General features: G+C 41.6%; 1 pseudogene; it reads left to right on the forward strand.

Moving 5' to 3' along the window:
* LOC106501779 lies at window positions 9046–9969 on the forward strand (annotated as a pseudogene).

A 17908-nucleotide genomic window follows, 5' to 3' on the forward strand; every position in this document is an offset into this window, starting at 1 on the left:
CCCGAGACAGCATCAGGGGAAAGAGGGATACTGAGGCAGAATGTGAGGTATCCTGGAATATGTTCCCTTTGGATTTAAAGTGTATTTCTGGTTGTCCCACAGATGCCATTGAATGATCAGTCATTGTTCATCAAATATTCATCTTGCAGATAATCTCCCAAAGCCAGAAGCAGAAAAAGAAAAAAAAAAAAAAAAACACGAAAGTAAACCTTAAAAGTGCATGCATATGGACTTATAATTTACAAAATAAATCAAGTGTGATCAGAGTAATTTAAAGCATGAAGCCTTTGCTAGTGAAGTTCTGATTCTTTCTCATGTACTGTACAACCCAGGACACAGCCTTTCTAAACCATTGCTTCCAGTATATAAAGATGTGGCAGGGCTGGATGACTAAATAATTTTTCCAGATCTCACCTTTTAAAATTTTCTTAAATTTTTCTTGTGTTTGCACTAGGATCTTCTTGCTGCCTGGGGGTTTTCTCTCGTTGCAGTGAGTGGGGCCACTCTTCACTGCAGTGTGCTGGCTTCTCATTGCGTGGCCTCTCTTGGTGGTGGAGCGCACACTCTAGGTACATGGGTTTCAGCAGCAGCAGCGTGCAGGCTCAGTAGTAGCGGTGTGTGGGCTTTATTAGTTGCAGTGCAGGCTCAGTAGCTGCGGAGCACAGGCTTAGTTGCTTTGCAGCATGTGGAATCTTCCCAACCCAGGGATCAAACCCATGTCCTCTGCATTGGAAGATGAATTTTTACCCACTGTACCACCAGAGGAGTCCTAGGTCTCACGTTTTTAAGATTTCACATACTGCGCATCCACTTTGCAGGGTTCTGTGGTTATGGACTGAGATATGAAGATGAAAGAGAGGGGCATGAAATGGGAAAAGGAAAACATTGTTCACCATTTTAGGGCACCCCGAATCTGCTGACAAATGGCCTGTGACATACTGGGCAGATCTGACTGGGGATGACACCAGGGAACGCCCGACTTTAGGAACCATCTCAGGCCCGTCTTGGCGCTGCTCCTCTCAGGGGAAAATGTCTTACCTTCTAGGCCTCTGATCAGCACCCAAGAAGTGCTGTCACTCTCATGTCACTTTGGCTAAAATTTGGATGTGCGAACATGCTCCAGAGATATTTTCTGATTTTCCTACCTACCCATCCACCACCTTCATTTTATTTTATCTGTTTAACTTTGGCTGCCCTAGTCCTTCACTGATGCATGTAGGCTTTCTCTAGTAGCAAGCAAGGACTACTTTCCAGTTGTGGTGCTTAGGCCTCTCACTGTGATTTCTCTTGCTGTGGAGCACGGACTCTAGGGTACATAGACTTCAGCAGCTGTGGTGCTCAGCAGTCGTGGCCCACGGGTTTAATTGCTCAGTGGCATGGAATCTTCCTGGATTTATCATGGATTAAACCTGTATCCCTTACTTGGCATGTGCTTTCTTAACCACAGGACCACCAGGGAAGTACCACTATCCTCATTACTATACTACCAAGGAAGTCCAAAGGTGCCACTTCCTTGGTGGCTCAGTGGTAAAGAATCTACCTTCAATGCAGGAGTCACAGGAGACTCTGGTACGATCCCTAGGTCGGGAAGATCCCCTGGAGGAGGGCATGGCAACCCACTCCAGTATTCTTGCCTGGAGAATCCCATGGTCAGAGGAGCCTGGCAAGCTACAGTCCATAGGGTCTCAGAGTAGGGTGAGACTGAAGTGACTTAGCACGCATGCAGGCATGTTGGCACCTGTACATATAAATGGGCTTCCCTGATTTTGCTAGTAGTAAAGAACACACCTACCAATGCAGGAGACACATGTTTGGTCCCTGAGTTGGGAGGATCCCTTGGAGGAGGGCATGGCAACCCACTCCAGTATTCTTGTCTGGAGAATCTCATAGACAGAGGAGCTTGGCAGGCTACAGTCCAGGTTGCAAAGGGTTGGACACAACTGAAGCAACTTAGCATGCATGAATGCAGACATATGCAACCACCACTACATGCATCGCAAGACATCAGTGGAATAATGCCAAAATAGTTAACGCCAACCAGCACTATTTAGACCTCAGCAAACAGGACCTTGATCGAATTAGTTTCAGAATGTGGCCCATTTGTTTGCAGGTTGAGGTTGACTCTTGAAGACTTATTCTGGTCAAAATAAAAGGCACACAAACCTAAAAATAGAAATCAATGTACTTATTTATTAATTTACATTGGGATTTATAACTTGAATTTTCACTTCTTTGTGAGTAATACATGCTTTCCTTTTATCAATCAAGTAAATGCAGAGGAAGCAAACTGTTACAAGGCAAGTAGCTGGATTCCGTCATGCCAAGGAAGCATGTTGACAGGAAGTTTAGACATGACTTGTTCATCCTCTTCATGGGAAAGATAGATATGGACTAAACATAAATGTTAAGTGATCAACATCTCTAGATTCTAAGCCGGCAGAGCAACCTTCTTTTACCTATACTTCCCTTGTTGGTCAGTTCTCTAATGATTAACGCACTTTTATACATCAGAACATTCCATAGATTATAGTTAAGAGTTTCTGGCCTGGGAAGCATTCTTTTTCTTTCAGGTTATTTTGCATCTGTCTTTTGTATCCAAATTAGTTTTCATAACTTTTAAATTAAATTTAGTTTTAATTGAAATTAAAATTAGAGTGAAATTTTCCCCCTGGCTTTCAAGGTCTTGCATGCTATCTAGTCACTGCAGCCTTTGTATTTTGAAGTACTCACATATTTATAAACATGCACACATACATATATTTTACACAGGGCATACTGACCAGGCATTTCTGAACAGCTAACCATGCAAGACCCCCAAGCACAAACCCATAATCTCTTTCACTTATCTTCTTGTATGGAAACGAAAGACAGAGCCTTTGAAAGCAGTAAGAGTAGCACCCTGGCTTTCATTGTCTTTAGGTGGTCCTCTCTTTGTGTACTCCTGAGCCCTTATTTATGTTCACAGTTTCTGACCCATCCAGCTATCACCAGCCCAAGACCCCAGAAGGAGAAAGACACTGGATCTCCCTACCTCTGTTAATTGAAAACAAAACAAAATAAAATAAATGCCACCCCCCACCAAAGTCCCAGAAAACAAGTGAACACATGGAAGGAGAAGGAGATGGAGGAGGAGAAGGAGATAGAAGAGAAGGAGAAGGAGGAGAGGGGTAGAGGAGGGAAAAGAAGAAGGGGAAGAAAGGAAGGGAAGGAAAAACAGAAAAAAAGCAAAACAGGTGCAGGAAATAATTGGTGACACTAATGAGTGAATGGGGCTAGAGTAGAGAGAAGGGCTATAGTAGCTTGTTGGTCTAGAAACCTAAGTTTTGCTTTCCCTCACAGACACCTCAGACTCAGTAAGACAAGGGTTGTGATAATTTGGTTTCAGAAAGAGCCCTTCTGGGGCTAGAATTAGCAAATGTTGAAAGGGGCTTGGGGCTTCCCATGTGGTACTAGAGGTAAAAGAACCCACCTTCAATGCAGGAGACTTAAGAGATACGCATTCTGTCCCCAGGTTGGGAAGATTCCAAGATACCCTGAAGAAAGGAATGGCTACCCACTCCATTATTCTTGCCCGGAGAATTACATGGACAGAGGAGCTTAGAAAGCTACAATTCATTGGTTCCAGTGATAGTCTCATTCCTTCTAACTATTCAGAGTTGCTTAGTTAATCAAATACATTAGGTAATAATATTTAAATTGGACATAAAAACCCTGGAATTTCTCAAAAATTTAATCATAAATGTAAATGAAGGCAATTTTGCATAAGGTCAAAAAAACATTAGTGGAGCCAAGAAAGTAACATTATAAAATGGGAAAATGAGAAGTTTGTGATTTTTATAAGTTGTCGGATTCCAGCTCTTTACCTTCAAAGTTCATTGCATAGACAAGTGTGTAATAACTTGCTGGTTCTGCTTTCCATTCCCTCTTCCTAGTAAAGTTTCCTCTTGCTTAAGTAGCATACACAGGCATCTCTGGCTATGCCTTAGTCACAGTGCTCCCAGAGGTCCATCAAACCATTGATGCCTGTGCTGTCAGCCACCAACATAAAGGAATCCCTCTAGGAACGGACCCAGCTGGGGTTCAGAGTCACCCTCAATCTTTGTGGGAGCTGATGCAGAGCCCCTGTGTTTACAAAGCAGGAGTGTTGCCTGGCTAGTAGTTGTGTCTATTCTCTCCTTCGTCGCAATTATTACTATAGCAGAAGGTATACATTGGCTTGCTGTCTGGCAGCCATTAGAATTTCCAGCTATTATTGGTACCCAATTTATTCTAGGCTAATGCATCACTTAATAGGAACTTGGATCCTATGTATTTCTACTATAACAAGATAAATTCAGGTTATAATGAAAGCAGACTAATTTATAGCCTCTCTAATCAAGAATACTAAGCAGCTTTTTTGGTATCTTCAGTGGTTTATAAACTGTGTTCATAATTTTCCAATGTTAAAATTGAAAATTAAAAAAACACATTTGTGATGAAGAGTAACTTCTGCAGTATTTTTTTTCTCAGCTAATACTATGAACAAATATAATGGAATCAAATATCTATTTTTATCTATTAAAATTTATAGTTTACATAATTCTCCATACTAATAGCACCTAAAGATAATACATAATTTTACTTACAGGATTAGTATATATGTCATAGTTAGCTAGAAAGTTTTAATAAAATATTTTACTTTTCCTTGGTTAAAACCAGTGTCTTATATTTCTTAGCATCCTGCACAGAGTTTACCAAAGTACAGGTGCTACAAAATTCCCTGAGGCAAGAGCTGCTGCTGCTGCTACTGTTGCTAAGTCGCTTCAGTCATGTCTGACTCTGTGCAATCCCGTGGATGGTAGCCTATCAGGCTCCTCCATCCCTGGGATTCTCCAGGCAAGAACACTGGAGTGGGTTGCCATTTCTTTCTCCAATGCATGGAAGTGAAAAGTGAAAGTGAAGTCATTAAGTCATGTTCGACTCTTAGCAACCCCATGGACTGCAGCCTACCAGGCTCCTCCACCCATGGGATTTTCCAGGCAAGAGTACTGGAGTGGGGTGCCATTGCCTTCTCCGAAGAGGCAAGAGCTAGTCTTTATCAAATTTTAGAATTTCTTTTAAAATGTCCTTTTAATTTAAATACCTTTAGAAATAACATTTTTATTTTATTAATTTTAATTTATAGCCAATAAATGTATAATCTTAGTTTTTTCTGTCCATTTATTCTTCCTGATGTATCATGGATAATCACATCACTTATCTCTCTAAACTTTGGGTTTTTCATCTGTGAGAAAGAGACAATTATCATGGTATTTCATAGGAGAAATAAATAAAATATTTAAAAATGGGCAGCTGAGATAACTGAGCTTGAATGAACAAGCACCTAAGTAAAAATGAAACTCTACTCAGGCTACCTACTTCAGAATCAGAATTCATAAACCTTGTACTAAGCTACAGACATGCCGTCTTTCAGCCCTATAACATTTCTGAGAAACTTTTTCAACAATGTTTAGTAATAAGAAGGCAAGAGATGGGCCAGATCCCTGGAGGGAAGCCAGGTCTGTTCCGCAAGGTGTTTCTAGAGAAGGATGTACCTGAAGTGGGTATGAGGGAGAAGAAGAGGGCCCAACTCTACATTCTGAAATTAAGAGAAGACTGGTGTCCACACTCTGGAAGGAGAATGGGAAGTACTCATACTATCTGCTGCAGGTGGGATTTGTTTCCTAAATTTTTGGTCTAATGGGGCCTGGTTCTTACTCCCTGGACTTCGACAATGTCTGATCCTCATACCCAAGGTCTAAGGAAAGAGTCACTGTCCTCACAGTGTATATCTACAGAAATTTGCCTTGGAAATCAAGAGCCCTAAGTCTACTGATTAATATATCAAACATAATTCAAAAAGATACATGCACCCCTATGTTTGAAGTAGTACTATTTACAATAGACAAGACATGTAAGCAAGCTAAATGTCCATCAACAGATGAACGGATAAAGAAGGTGTGTGTGTGTGTGCGTGTGTGTGTGTGTGTGTGTATTGTTGTTGTTTACTCACTAAGTTGTCCGATTCTTTTGCAACCCTATGGACTGTAGCCAGCAGGCTCCTCTGTCCATGGGATTTCCCAGGCAAGAACACTGGAGTGAGTAGCCATCTCCTTCTCCAGGGAATCTTCCCGATCCACTCATGTCTCCTGCACTGGGAGGTGGATTCTTTACTACTGAGCCACCAGGGAAGCCCCCAAAAGATGATACAAATGAGCTGATATGCAAAGCAGTAATAGACCCACAGATTTAATAAACATATGGTTATCAAAGGGGAAAGGTGGGGGAGGGATAAATTAGAAGGTTGGAATTAGCATAAACACACCGCTGCTGCTGCTGCTGCTAAGTCGCTTCAGTCGTGTCCGACTCTGTGCAACCCCAGAGATGGCAGCCCACCAGGCTCCTCCATCCGTGGGATTCTCCAGGCAAGAACACTGGAGTGGGTTGCCATTTCCTTCTCCAATGCAGGAAAGTGAAAATGAAAGGGAAGTTTCTCAGTTGTGTCCAACTTTTAGCAACCCCATGGACTCCAGCCAACCAGGCTCCTCGATACATGGGATTTTCCAGGCAAGAGTACTGGAGTGGGTTGCCATTGCCTTCTCTGAGCATAAACACACTAGTATATATTAAATAGATAAACTTACTGTATAGCACAAGGAATTATACTCAACATTTTGTAATAGACTACAAGAGAAAACAATCTGAAAATATATATATATATATATATACATTAAGTTCCATACATATGAATGAGTTCAATTCTGAGAGCATGTATAAGTCTAATTTGTTCCTAGGTCCAACAAAGTTAGCCTAGTTAACCAACTAACGAGGCTTCCCTTATGGTCCAAGCAGTAAATAATTCACCTGCAATGTAGGAGATGCAGGAGACATGGGTTTAGTCCCTGGGTTCAGAAGATTCCTGGAGAAGGAAATGGCAACCCACTCCAGTATTCTTGCCTGGAAAATCTCATGGACAGAGGAGCCTGGTAGGTTACAGTCTGTAGGGTCACAGAGAGTTGGGCATGACTGAGCATGCACTCAGTCAACTGACATAAGCAGCTATAAAGTACTGTACTACAATACGCTTACAATACTTTTTACACAAATAACACATAAAAAGCAAATACAAAAAATAAAGAAAACATTTTAAATCTTAAAGCATACTATCTTGAAAACTACAGTAGTACAGCACAACAGCTGGCATACAGGGGCTGGCATCGAGTGAACAGGCAAGAAGAGTTACTGGCTGGAGAAGGGAGAAGAGGTGGGAGATGGTAGTGCTGGAGGATCATCAGCAATAGGAGATGGAAAGCAAGCCGCAATTTCACTCACATCTGAAGTCGATGGAACACAAATTCACATCTTTGAAAGTTTGCAACTTGAAAGTTCATATATGGGGGCTTACTGTATAACTGAATCAATTTGCTGAACACCTGAAACTAAATATAGAAATACAGAATTTGCTGAACACTTACAAACCAAATATAGATAAAAAGATGTTCTTATTCACACAAGGGCTATTTCTTCACAGTGTAGCCAGACATTTCTTGTCCTTTCATTGTCTTCTACTTTAGTGATAAAATGTCTGCTCTCTTAAACTCAAATTGTGTCATCCTAGGTTATGTAGTCTAGCCCAGGGAGTCTTTTCTTATTTTTCTTAAGGCGGGGGCAGAGGGGGGGGAGGGGGAGGGGAAGCTAAGAAATACTTGTGAAGGTCAAAGCCCAGGCAAACTGATCCACTAAAGGCTGATTTTTTAATTATGCAATTATAGGCTGCTTCTCCTCCACCATTCCTCACCATCATATCAACAGGACTCCAGTATAATAACAGCAGATTGCAGTTGAAAAATTTGCATACTTCATTTCATGATGATGTGTTCTTAGGGAAGCCTACAGGCAACAGGGACATCAAAATTCAAAACAAAACAAGGGCACTAGAGAAATTTGAAGTCTCCATCACTGGTGGCATCAACAAACATTAAACATATTCCAACTCCTAGCCTCTCTTATCAATTCATGTATTCCTCAGTGTGATCACAAATCATGGTTTTAAATAATTTCAGATTTCTTATCTGCCTCGCTGGTATAAATAAGTAGAGAAAATCAAGAAGAACACTCAGGGCAATGTATCCAGAGTAGACAGTTTCCCTTGTTGTCACAGAGAAATGGACAGAGTTCCCTGGAAGCACAAGATGCAAGCTTATCCTGCCTGTTCTCTCTATGAAATAACCTTTGGATATTTTAATTTGGATTGAGCTCTTATTTCTGTTGCAGATCCCTTGCATTTCCATTCAGCTTCCTGAAGTAATCATATATGTGTGTGTTATTTTGTTTTTTTCATCCCTGGAAAACTATAATCCAGAGCTTGGCTATAATCCACTCCTCAAGAGAGCTAGAACTGATTGAGTTTCTTGTCTACAATAGTATTTTTTATCTTGAGCATGTTTTTGTCCTTGTCACCATCTCACCATCCTTAACCAATACTAAAATGGTTTGAATAGAGCTCCTTCCTTGTCTGATGCTTAGCTACACTCCATGGATCATTCTGGATGAAGGAGAATGGGAGAGATGGATGCCATCGTGGAGAAAAACATGGGAAGAGCAGAGGGTAAAAACGGGGAATGAGTGGAAAATAGTGTTGAGGATGGAGGAGGACCTAACAAAGGAAGGATGTCTCAGGAACCAACATGTTATCGCACACTCAACATACATCTTCCTTGCTGACCATCAGCTGACCTGACTCCACCTCTGAGGGACACAGCCTAACCTTGACCAATGACTTCTAAGACAAGAGGGAGCAAGGAAGCAGAAGTTCAGCAGTAAAGAATAAAAGGCCACAGCATCCAGCAGCAGCACAGACTTGCTTCTGATGCTTCTGTAATCACCAGTAAGCTCCAAAACTTGACATCATGGTGCATTTTACTGCTGAGAAGAAAGCTGCTATCATTAGCTTGTGGGGCAAAGTGAATGTGGAAGAGGCTGGAGGCGAGGCTCTGGGCAGGTAGGAAGTGGACTTCCTGGGGGAGGATGGTGCTCACCACCACTGCTTCTGTTTCTGCTAACTGGCTTCCCAGGTATGGAGAAGGCACATCATTGGATCTCCATTCCTTTGTTGATGGTTTATGTCTCCATACTTCTTGGTAGTGGAACCCTTCTCTTTCCCATTAGGGATTACCATAACCTCCATGAGCCCATGTACTATTTCTTAGCTATGTAGGCAGCCACCAACCTTGGAGTGACACTGAACATGATGCCCACAGTTTCGGGCATCCTGTGGTTGAATCACAGAGAGATTAGCCACAGGGCCTGCTTCTCTCAGGCCTACTTTATTCATACTCTTTCTATTGTAGAGTCTGGTGTTTTGCTTGCCATGGCCTATGACGGCTTCATTGCCATCTGCAACCCCTTGAGATATACCTCCATCCTGACCAACAGCAGGGTAATAAAGATTGGAATGGGGGTATTGACAAGGGCCAGGCTGTCAATTACACCAATAATTCTTCACCTTCCCTGGTTCCCCTATTGTTGATCCCATGTACTCTCTCATGCTTTCTGTCTACACCAAGATGTCATCAATTTACTGTGTGCCAATATCATCGTCAATCGTCTCTATCCTGTTGTGGTTGTATTGGCAATGGTCTTATTGAACTTCCTTGTCATCTTTTGCTCCTACATTTTGATCCTCAAGACTGTCATAGGCATTGCTTCTGGAGAAGAAAGGGCCAAGGACCTCAACACACCTGCTGCCTCCCGGTATTCTATGCCCCTGTAGTTGGTCTGACATTTAGTCATAGGTTTGGAAGACATGCTCCTCATGTGGTCCACATCACGATGAGCATTATATGCTTCCTTTTCCCACTTTTTATGAATCCTGTCCCCTACAGCATTAAAACCAAGCAGATCCAGACTGGTATAATTAATTTTTTCTCTCTGCTTCATTCTAGAGCATAACTTTGACACACTGTTCTCTGAAGAATAATTCAGGGTACTTGGGCAAGATGACAGCTTTGTTAATGGTAGCAACTAAGGAAAACCAAGTTAATATAACCAACCTCTCTGCTATTTAGAGGATCATATCACACTATCCATTTGTAGCTGAATTGCGTATTATATAATATACACATACTAAACATATATCTCAATTGTCCAACTGATCTTTGCTCTTTTCCCAGATAACTCATTCTGTTGAATGAACCTATGGCACCCAATATATGATTCTTGAATTTACAGTATGGGCCACTAGTATTTAAATCAAAGCTCATTGTTTTTCAATATGTTTTGTATGTATAGGCTTTGATATATTTAGGAAAAACTCACTCAACTCCAGACATGTAGTTGCTGAAAATTTTCTCATATGGAACTAGTTTCTAGAAAATTGCACTAAGTGAAGCAATGTTACTTATTCTCCTCAGTTTAAAATGACAACTCTAGGAAAAGTATATCTAATTATATCTAAGTCTGTTCAGTTAAAATTTTAATAAACATTTATTAAATATTATTATTATCACTGTTAATATATGTGGTAGTGGTGGTTTATTCACTAAGTTGTGCCAGACTCTTGCCACCCTAAGGACTGTAGTCCATCAGGCTCCTCTCTCCGTGGGATTTCCATAGAAAAAATAAGGTTAGGGTTAGGGTTAGGGTTAGGCAACGATACTGGATTGGGTAGCCATTTCCTTCTCCAGGGGACTTTCCTGACTCAGGGGTCTCTTACTTTGCAGACAATATCCAGCATTACAGGTGGATTCTTTACCTACTGACTTACCAGTGTATGTACATATAGATAAATAATACAACAGATATATAATTATATTATTATTTTTACCAACAACATTGCTTGACTGGAGATAGAGCTGGTTATATGTGTAAAGTGGGGAGAAAAAGAGAGGATGGAGGCAATGCTGATAAATAGAAGAAAAAAATTACCTTTTCTAGCTTCAAATATTGATCAAAGTTGATTTTGAGGCTTAAGGAGAGTAGGTTCATGATTCTATGACCAGTTGAAGAGCCAGGACCTATGACTAAAATGACAAGTATTAAAGTGAACCGAAATATGTTCTTGTGAACAAAAGATAGACAATGAAACACAAGGGTTTTGGAAAGGTGGAAGTGACCACCAGTTGACTGGTGAGCTGGACGTGGGCAATCAGAGGCTCCTTTTCCCTGTACTTGGACTGTGCACTCTACTAGAAGCTGCCTCAAGGACACAGCCTCAGAATGATAATGTGGCTTGAGACCACCTAGACAGAATATATGATTTAATCCAGTTAAGCCCTCTATAGATGGGTGCAGAGATCTACTTGTTTCACCACATAGGTGCTCGATGTGTGTTGACTTGTTGACAGGATGAAGTTTATGTCCCTAACCATTCATAGAGGACCTCTGCCTGCCTCTCTGGGGGAATCTGAGCAGTCTGAAGGTGGCCATAGGAGGCATGAGTGCAGGATGGAGAGGGGAGTACCAGCACCGTCCTCTGCTCTGGTTAACATACAAACTGAAGCACTGCAAGGAGCTTGTTAGAGGGGTGCTTAGCATGCTTAGAATCAATCTACCACCTTGTGGGGAAGCATGACCACGGGGCAGTTGATAACTCAAGAACTCCTTAGGGACATAGATTGCTTGTCCAGCTTTGTGCGTATGCTAAAGTTTAGATGCCTTAGAGATGAGCCCAAGTGGGCAAGATAAGCAGTGAGTAAAGAAACCAGAACAGGCCTTAGGTGGTCAGTTAGAGGTCAGTGGAGTAAAGGGAAAGGAAAATGAGCAAAAGGAGTATAGAAGACAAAGGAGAAACAGCTAGAAAACTGAAGTGAGGCCCAGAAAGGAGTCTAGCTAGGGGAAGGTCTCTCTGTCAATAGGACGCTAAAGGAAGAAAGGAAATCAGGGTGTTCCTCTGGGACTTGAAATCTCTGGAATTAAATTTTAAGTTCAAGAAAACAACTCTTCACCAGTGACTAACCCCTATCCAGTCCCAAAAGGAGTTCCTGTGAATGCAAGTTGAGGTGGAGCTGTTATCTGAGCCAAGCGACACAGGCCCAAACTTCTAGCTCCTTCCAGCACTTGGGGTCTAATCTCTTAGGCACAGACCTTATGGTCTCTAACTACTCCTCTCCCATGCTTTGCAAATACTCCCCCTCCCCTACAGTGAATGACCCAGAAGGAAAGACTCTAGGAAAGGGGGAAGGAATAGTCTCTGAGGTCTCAATGTGGTTCAGATGGAAGAGAAGCTATGATGAGTACTGCTGTGTGAACTTCCAAAGTCCTTTAACCACTGGGTTTTAGTCATTTCACTTTTAACTGGAATAAAGCCTCTTTAAACAGAGGTTTTTGAAGTTAAAATGAAAAATCATGTTTCTGATTCCCTGGTTCATCACAACAGAGACACTAGCAAAATATATACATCCAGATGTATTCTTCTTTTAATATCATCTGTCCTTTTACATTCTATCGGCACAGTTTTCAGTGTTACCATAATTTTTTATTGGAGTATAGTTAACAATGTTGTGTTAGTTTCTGCTGTACAATGAAGCCAGTCAATATATGTATACATATATCCCCTCCTGCTTGGAGCTCCCTCTCATACACCCGCCCTCCCCATCTCATCCATCTAGGAAGCTGAGCTCCCTGCGCTATACAGCAGGTCCCACTAGCTATTTTTTCAGACATGGTAGCATATATATGTCAATGCTACCCTCCCAATTCATCTTACTTCCCCTTCCCCACTCCTCGAGAAAGAAGATGTGTACATATATACAATGGTATATTATTCAACCATAAGAAGAAATGAAATCTGGTCATCTGTAGAGATGTGGATGCACCGAGAGTCTGCCATACATAGCTAAGAAAGTCAGAAAAAGGAAAACAAGTATCACATATTAATTCATATAACGTAGAATCTAAAAAATGGCACAGATGATTGTGAATGGACTTGTCTAATGTATTCTTTTCCTTAAGCATTATTCCTGTATCTCTTCTCATTGTCTCATGTCTCATATCCAAATCTTGATCAAGATGAGGCATTTCCCAGTCCTGACTCAGCAGTTAGTAAAGAGTCAGACATTCTTCAAAGTTTTACTTCTGCCAAAGCAAAACTACTCCCTCTTCCAATTATACCTTATTAGTAACCCAAGCTTCGCTTGGCTCTTTGCTTCTGTGGAGCCCCCAGCTTGCTCATATTTGGTGCATCTTCAAGCATTAATATGGCTCAGAATGGATAATCCAGTTGTATGTGTGCGCATGCTAAGTTGCCTCAGTCGTATCCTACTCTTTGTGACCCCATGGACTATAGCCCACCAGTCCCCTCTGTCCATGGGATTCTCCAGGCAAGAATGCTGGAGTGGGTTACCATACCCTCCTCCAGGGGATCTTCTCGACCTAGGGATAAGATCCAAGTCTGTTATATCTCCTGCATTGGCAGGTGACTTCTTTAACACTAGTGCCATCTGGGAAGCCCCAGTCCAGTTACAACCTCTCTGGCTTTCGAAAATTTATCCTTTCATGATTCTTCATACATATGTTTCCCAGGTGAAACTAATGGTAAAGAATCTGCCTGCCAATGTAGGAGACACAAGTGACTTGGGTTTGATCCCTGGATCGAGAAGATCCCCTGGAGTAGGAAATGGCACCGCAGTCTAATATTCTGGCCTGGAAAATTTCATGGAGAGAGGAACTTGGTGGGCTACAGTCCGTGAGGCATGAAGATTCGGACACGACTGAGTGACTGAGCATATACTTTCGTTGTTGTTCAGCCACTCAGTCTTGTCCGACTCTTTGCGACCTCATGGACTGCAACACTCCAGGCTTCCCTGTCCTTTACCATCTCCCGAAGCTTGCTCAGATTCAGGTTCAATGAATTGATAATGCCATTCACCCATCTTGTCATCTGTCATCGCCTTCTCCTCCTGCCTTCAATCTTTCCCATCAGCAGGGTCTTTTCTAATGAGTTGGCTCGTCACATCAGGTGGCCAAAGTACTGGAGCTTCAGCTTCAGTTTCAGTCCTTCCAATGAATATTCAGGACTGATTTCCTTGAGGACTGACTAAGCTAGTGCAATAGTTTTGAAATCAGATGGTATGGTGTAGAATGCCATTTTTCACTTTCTGGCTGTACTCCAGCAAATCACTTAATCTGTTTGGTCTCTTTCACGTGTTGGATTGTTTTAATGATTAAATGCACTAATACATGTAATGCGCCTAATCATTCCTGGCTCATAGTAAATGTTATAGATGGTTTAGTTATTATTATTACTATTACTAGAAATTTTGTGAAAATGGGATCGTTTGATATTCGGGATGAAGAGACACCTGATCTGATCTGCCAAAGAAAGCCAAGACTTCTTCAAAACTTGATTATAAGCACAGTTCTTGATAGTGAGATATCTTAATGGAAAGACTTGCATTCTATTCTTACAAGGACGCTGTGAGAAAATGGGAGCTGGTGGAGGTTTTAGCTCAATTTATCGGAAGATTCTTTTTTAATGTTTATTCATTTATTTGGCTGCACTAGGTCTAAGTTGCAGCACATGGGATCTTCAGTCTTCCTTGGGGCGTGTGGGATCTCTGGTCGCAGCACACAAAGTCTTCTCTGCAGCGTGTGGCATCTAGTACCCTCATCAGGGATTGAACCTGGTTCCTTTGCATTAAGAACACAGAGTCTCATCCACTGGACTACTAGGGAAGCCCCTATGAGAAGGTTTCTGAGGTTCCCGACACTGAGTGATTTAAGCTGTTAATGCGTAGAAACAGGAAGAACCAAGATTACAGATCTAGTGGTGGCTTTCTTCTGTAGGCCAAAGTGTTCCTGAGAGTAGAATGTTGGATTTGCACATTTTCACGAGGAATCAGAGGAACTCTCTTCTGAGGATGTTGAAAGAAAAACATTTTTTTTTCTTCTCAAAAACATGTCTTTCTTGTGACCCTCACATATCTAGCATATAGACTTCCAAGAAACCTAGGTCATGTGTCAGTTATGTGGACCAGATTAGACAGACCCTCACTTATCAACATTTGTTAAGTGACTTTGAAGTAGAATCTGTGCTAGAATATTTGGATATCATTATATATATAGCTATATGATCAGGATCTAGAATTAGACATATAAGAAGGATGAAGTTTCTAAAGGTAAGTATCTAGGACATAGCAACCCACTAAGTATTTTCGCCTGGAGAATCCCACAGACAGAAGAGCCTGGAGGGCTACAGTCCATGGGGTCACAATGAATCGGACACAACTGAAGTGACTTAGCACACATTTGCACATTCATTCATTCACAAATGTAACTTAAGCACCTGCTTATTATCTAGCACTATGAGGCCAGCATGAGAGATGTAAGTGCTTATGTGTGAGATGGTAGGCAAAGAATGATGATTAATAGTTAGAAGTCCATGAGCCATGGTATTTTAGCAGCCACTATGAGCCACACGTAGCACTATTAGATTCATTATTAAGAAAAGATTTTTTACATCTTATTTTTACTTAAAAAATCTGGTAATTTAAAAAATTTTAAGATCATTTAACGAGTAAATAATTGACTTTTTTAAAATTTCCAAGAATAATTTAAATAGTTCTATGATACAAATATAACATAATAGATATACTTCATACACATTAAAAATAAATTGAAAGACCCCTGACTTCTACCTTTATGCCTTCCTTAGAGAGAATTCCTTCTTTTAATCCCCCTGCCCTTGTTTCTTCACACTTAGATACACGTATATAAAAAACTCAAACATACAGTCTTGTTGGTTGAAGGCAGGAGTTGTGTGGGGCTGTTTCCATCTTACTACACTAAGAGCAATGCTGGCTGTGTGCATTCTTGGGTTAAAGTGAATATAGACTAAGATCCCCAAAGAAGTCCATGGTTTTAGTGATGCGCTTGTTGTCTTTTCTGTCAACAATGGAAAGAAAGGCGACATTTTTTTTTTTTTTAGCATTACCATTGGGAAAAAGAAGTGGGGAAAAAGACCTTACTTTCTCATCCATCTCCAACCCTCCTTGTATCCGTCTGCAAATTCTTCCTTCAAAGTGGCTCCTGGATGGCCCCAGGTGAGTCAGGTGTTCCATAAAACACTCCTGCCACCTTGTGGCTGGTAGAGCATTTACAGGTGATTCTTGGAGAAAAACAGAAAATATTTAAGAAAATGCTGCTGCTGCTGCTGCTGCTAAGTCACTTGTCGTGTCTGACTCTGTACGACCCCATAGACAGCAGCCCACCAGGCTCCCCTGTCCCTGGGATTCTCCAGGCAAGAACACTGGAGTGGATTGCCATTTCCTTCTCCAATTCAGGAAAGTGAAAAGTGAAAGTGAAGTCACTCAGTCGCGACTGACTCTTAGCGACCCCATGGACTGCAGCCCACCAGGCTCCTCCGTCCAGGCAAGAGAACTGGAGTGGGGTGCCATTGCCTTCTCTGGAAGAAAATGCTACAGGCTACCAAATCATGACTTAAAAGCAACCATGACAATAATCATTCAGTTCAGTTCAGTCACTCATTCGTGTCTGACTTTTTGCTAAACCGTGTACTGCAGCACACCAGACTTCCCTGTCCATCACCAACTCCCAGAGCTTACTCAAACTCATGTCTGTTGAGTAGGTGATGCCATCCAACAATCTCATCCGCTGTAATCCCCTTCTCCTCCTGCCTTCAATCTTAACCAGCATCGGGGTCTTTTCAAATGAGTCAGTTATTCGTATCAGGTGGCCAAAGTATTGGAGTCTAAGCTTCAGCATCAGTCCTTCCAATGAATATTCAAGACTGATTTCCTTTAGGATGGACTGGTTGGATCTCCTTGCAGTCCAAGGGACTCTCAAGAGTCTTCTCCAACACAGCAGTTTAAAAGCATCAGTTCTTCAGTGCTCAGCTTTCTTTATAGTCCAACTCTCACATCCATACATGACCACTGGAAAAACCATAGCTTTGACTAGACAGATCTTTGTCGGCAAAGTAATGTCACTGCTTTTGAATATGCTGTCTAGGTTGGTCATAGCTTTTCTTCCAAAGAGCAAACGTCTTTTAATTTCATGGCTGCAGTCACCATCTGCAGAGATTTTGGAGCCCCCCAAAATAAAGTCTCTCACTGTTTCCATTGTTTCCTCATCTACATGTCATGAAGTGATGGGACCGGATGCCATGATTTCAGTTTTCTGAATGTTGAGCTTTAAGCCAACTTTTTCACTCTCCTCTTTCACTTTCATCAAGAGGTTCTTTAGTTCTTCCTCACTTTCTGCCATAAGGATGTCAAGCTTCCTTGGTGGCTCAGAGGTTAAAGCGTCTACCTGCAATGCGGGAGACCTGGGTTTGATCCCTGGGTTGGGAAGATCCCCTGGAGAAGGAAACGGCAACCCACTCCAGTATTCTTGCCTGGAGAATCCCATGGACAGAGGAGCCTAGTGGGCTACAGTCCATGGCGTTGCAAAGAGTTGGACACGACTGAGTGACTTCACTTTCACTTTCATCTGCATATCTGAGGTTGTTGATATTTCTCCCGGCAATCTTGATTCCAGCTTGTGTTTCATCCAGCCCAGCATTTCTCATAATGTGCTCTGCATATAAGTTAAATAAGTAGGATGACAATATAAAGCCTTGACATACTCCTTTCCTGATTTGGAACCAGTCTGTTGTTCCATGTCCAGTTCTAACTGTTGCTTCTTGACCTGCATACAGATTTCTCAGAAGGTAGGTCAGGTGGTTTGGTATTCCTATCTCTTTAAGACTTTTCCAGAATTCTTTTTGATCCACACAGTCAAAGGCTTTGGCATAAAAATAAAGCAAAAGTAGATGTTTTTCTGGAACTCTCTTGCTTTTTCAATGATTCAACGGATGTTGACAATTTGATCTCTGGTTCCTCTGCCTTTTCTAAAACCAGCTTGAACACCTGGAAGTTCACGGTTCATGAAC

Source organism: Capra hircus, chromosome 15, assembly GCF_001704415.2.
Source record: "Capra hircus breed San Clemente chromosome 15, ASM170441v1, whole genome shotgun sequence".
In the NCBI taxonomy this organism is placed as follows: Eukaryota; Metazoa; Chordata; class Mammalia; order Artiodactyla; family Bovidae; genus Capra; species Capra hircus.